This window comes from Nycticebus coucang, chromosome X (genome assembly GCF_027406575.1).
Source record: "Nycticebus coucang isolate mNycCou1 chromosome X, mNycCou1.pri, whole genome shotgun sequence".
NCBI lineage: Eukaryota > Metazoa > Chordata > Mammalia > Primates > Lorisidae > Nycticebus > Nycticebus coucang.
This window is the reverse complement of record NC_069804.1, coordinates 69,252,497-69,255,887: the sequence shown is the minus strand read 5'-3', so window position 1 is coordinate 69,255,887 and position 3,391 is coordinate 69,252,497. Positions and strand designations below refer to the sequence as shown.

The 3,391-nt window shown below is 44.5% G+C and overlaps 1 non-coding gene across 1 annotated transcript; it reads right to left on the bottom strand.

Annotated features, from left to right (window-relative positions):
* Window positions 1–1,084: 1,084 nt before the first annotated feature.
* Window positions 1,085–1,214, bottom strand: LOC128578824 (small nucleolar RNA SNORA3/SNORA45 family). The gene has a single exon (XR_008377929.1). It is a non-coding gene; the product is annotated as a small nucleolar RNA SNORA3/SNORA45 family (small nucleolar RNA).
* Window positions 1,215–3,391: the final 2,177 nt, after the last annotated feature.

The following is a 3,391-nucleotide window of genomic DNA, read 5'->3' as shown; positions in this document are numbered from 1 at the left end:
CCTACTGAGGAAAGGTCCTCCTAATCTTGCTATTTTCTGTGTTTCTTTTCCATCCCACGCCAATCTATTCCTGGATTCCTAATAACTTGGCTAGGCTGGTTCCTGGCAAGTGGCACCTGAACAGGGACCTGAGGAATACTGACCCCGTGGGACACCCCAAGAGAGTTGTTTTCCAGCGCTGCAGTTGACTCATAGGTGAGTCCTTAATGTGAAGTAGGTCATATACTTCTGTAAATTTAGGTAATTGAAGGGGTACATTGTTGGTCAGGAGTAAAGCATGGGACAGTCTGGGTCAAAAGACCGTGATTTGTATGTGCAAGTGTTAAAATCTATTCTCACAGCTTTGCAGAGCCCCGTGTGGATTCATCAATTGGGGTGTTTTCTCCAGCTTGTGCAGGAGGTATGCCCTTGGTTCCCAGAGGAGGGAAGTGTCAATCAAGATACTTGGGCAAAAGTTGGGTCCTGTTTGAGAGCTTATTACACTGCTCAAGGGCCTTATGGGATTCCCATTGAAACTTCTACAATTTATAATTTGGTCAAGGATTGCCTCCACCCGAAACCAGAGGTTGAGCACATATGTCCCCTCCAGCGCACTATATTTTACCTAAGGAAAATCCTCTGTCTCCAGAGGAAATGCAACAGTTCAAGGGATAGTCCACTTCATATCAGGAGGGGGAGGGGGAACAACCCCTTGGGGAAGAAAAGTATAGTGATTATTTTGAGGGAGTGCCAACCAAAGATTTGATTAAAGCTTTCACAGCCTTATAGGCTGTCTTTAAGAAAAGAGAGTGGGATCGCTCCCTGTGCCCTCCCTCTACAGCTCCCTTGTTCCATCCGCTCCCCGGCTACTGTAGTACCTGTTCCCCCAGCTTCTGCAGGTTTTGCTCCCTCTGCTCCAGCTCCTTCCCCTCAAGCAATTTCCCCTTTCCTGGCACGCTGGTGACTTCCTGGCGGTCTTCCCCATGTGCTACTCCGTTGCAGCACGCTTTGAGATTGGCTACAGAAGTTGGAGAAGATACATTAAGATTGCTAGCATTTTGCTTTTACCCTCCCATTTGTTAATTTTCTTTCTTTTTTTTTTTTCCCATGTCACTAACCTGGTGACTGACTGTGCCATTAGGGTCACAGCCAGCGAATAAGGTCAGCAGTTACTCTTCGAGGACTCTAGCACACTAAGGCAATAACAAATACCCAAGCGTGACTCTAGCCTTGATCCATTTGTTAATTTTCAAAAGCCCATACGTCTTTTCAGTGGAATGTTTTGCCTCAGGAAATGGCTATCAGTCCCACTCTTTGCCAGGAATTTGTAGCTCAGATTCTTTCCCCCCTTCAACAGCAGAATCCACATGTTTACTGTATTCATTACCCTGGATTTAAGTTACTCTCATTTTTACGCCTGCACCCTTTGATTTTTTCCTCACCTTCGGTCTGCTGTCCCACTTCCTGATGCAGATCTTGCCTTTACTGACGGTTCCTCTTCTGGCTATGCTGTGTTAGTTTTAAATGGTCAAATTTTTAAATGTCATATTGTTTTTTTTGTTGTTGTTGTTTGTTTTTGCCCAAAGAGTTGAACTAGTTGTAGCACACTTAGCTTTTCAAAAATCTCTCCGTTCTTTAAATCTTTATACTGATAGCAATTGGGTTTTTCGCTGTTTGCAGGTTTTGGAAGAAGCCACCATTGGCCCTTCAGTGGATTCGGCTCTTCAAGTACTTTTGTTACAGATTCAGCAGACTTTATGTGCCCGGTCTGCCTCCTATTATGTTGGTCACCTTCGTGGTCATACTGCTTTGCCTGGGTCTTTAGCTGAAGGCAATGCCCTAGCTGATTCTCTCTGTCATGTGGGCTTGGTTATGTTTCTATGAGATAAGGCCCAAGCTTCTCATGCCATTCTTTTATTATTATTATTATTATTAAATCATAGCTGTGAACATTAATGCAATCATGGGGCACCATACACTGGTGTTATATACCATTTGACATATTTTCATCACACTGGTTAACATAGCCTTCCTGGCATTTTCTTAGTTATTGTGTTAAGACGTTTATATTCTACATTTAGTAAGTTTCACATCTATAGTGCATCTTACAAGGGTACATGTGAAACTTTTCATGCCATTCATCATCAAAATGCACATACCCTGCATCTGCAGTTTGGTATTTCAAGAAAAGCAGCTGTACAGATTGTGAAGTAGTGTTCTTATTGCTTACCTCATGTTCCAGCACCCCATTATGGGGTTAATCTTCAAGGCCTTTTGCCTGGGTGTTTATGGCAAATGGATGTCACACATTTTTTCTCCTTTTGGTAAACTTGCTTATGTGGATGTCTGTGTGAATACTTATTCTGCGTTTCTTGTGGCTTCTGCTCATTCTGGGGAAGCTATCAAGAATGTTAAAGCACACCTTTTGCACTGTTTTTCTGTCCTTGGAGTTCCCAAAGTTATCAAAACAGACAACGCCCCTGCCTATACATGAAAAGTCCTTGCTTCTTTTATAGCACAATTTTCTATCCACCATTCTTTTGACATTCCTTACAATCCTCATTGTCAAGGCATTGTGAAACTGGCTCATGCATGCCTAAAGCTTCAACCACCAAATAAAACAGGAAGTTATATCCCCTGACACTTCAGAATTATCTTTCTCATGCCCTTTTTGTCCTTAATTTTCTTTCATTAGATCAGGAAGGCCAGTAGGCTGCAGATTGATTTTGGCATCCCCGCCTGTCCTGCCTCCTTCCCCTTAGTTAAATGGAAGGACCCCAGCATAGGACAGTGGTTTGGCCCCAAGCCGGTGCTCATTTGGGGGTAGGACATGTTTGTGTTTTTCCAGAGACTTCGGATAGACCCCGCTGGCTTCCAAAGAGGCTCGTCAAGGTGGCGGAGTTCCCTTGCAGCCACCCCGGTCGCCTAATTACCTCTCTCAAGAAAATGAAGCTGGAGGATCCCACTCCTCCTCCCTGAGACCATGCAGCAAAGGGACCCTCCAGACTATCTCAGAGAACCCCGTCAGCCCAGCTAGTGACGTGGGGACAAATGAAGCCACTGACCTCTTAGGTGGAGGACCTACTCCAGAGGCAGGGAATAGTACCTACGCCTGATCACCTTTTTGTGGCTATGATAGCACTGTTAATGTTGCAGGTTGGCTAGGTGGAAGGGGAACCCTATTGGGCTTATTTCCCTGATCCCTCTTTTCTTTGCCCTGTTGCCTGGGGTGATCTTAATTTGCCAGTCTTTGTTAATAACACCCTTTTCTTTGGACCCCCCCATGGGGAGCCATTGTTACTCAATAGACCCTCTATCATTATACAGGGTATTCTGAGGGAGTTCCTCTGTGTATGACTCCTTGGGTAAATCACACAAGTTGTTTACAGCTAGCCATGGAACTACGCAAGAT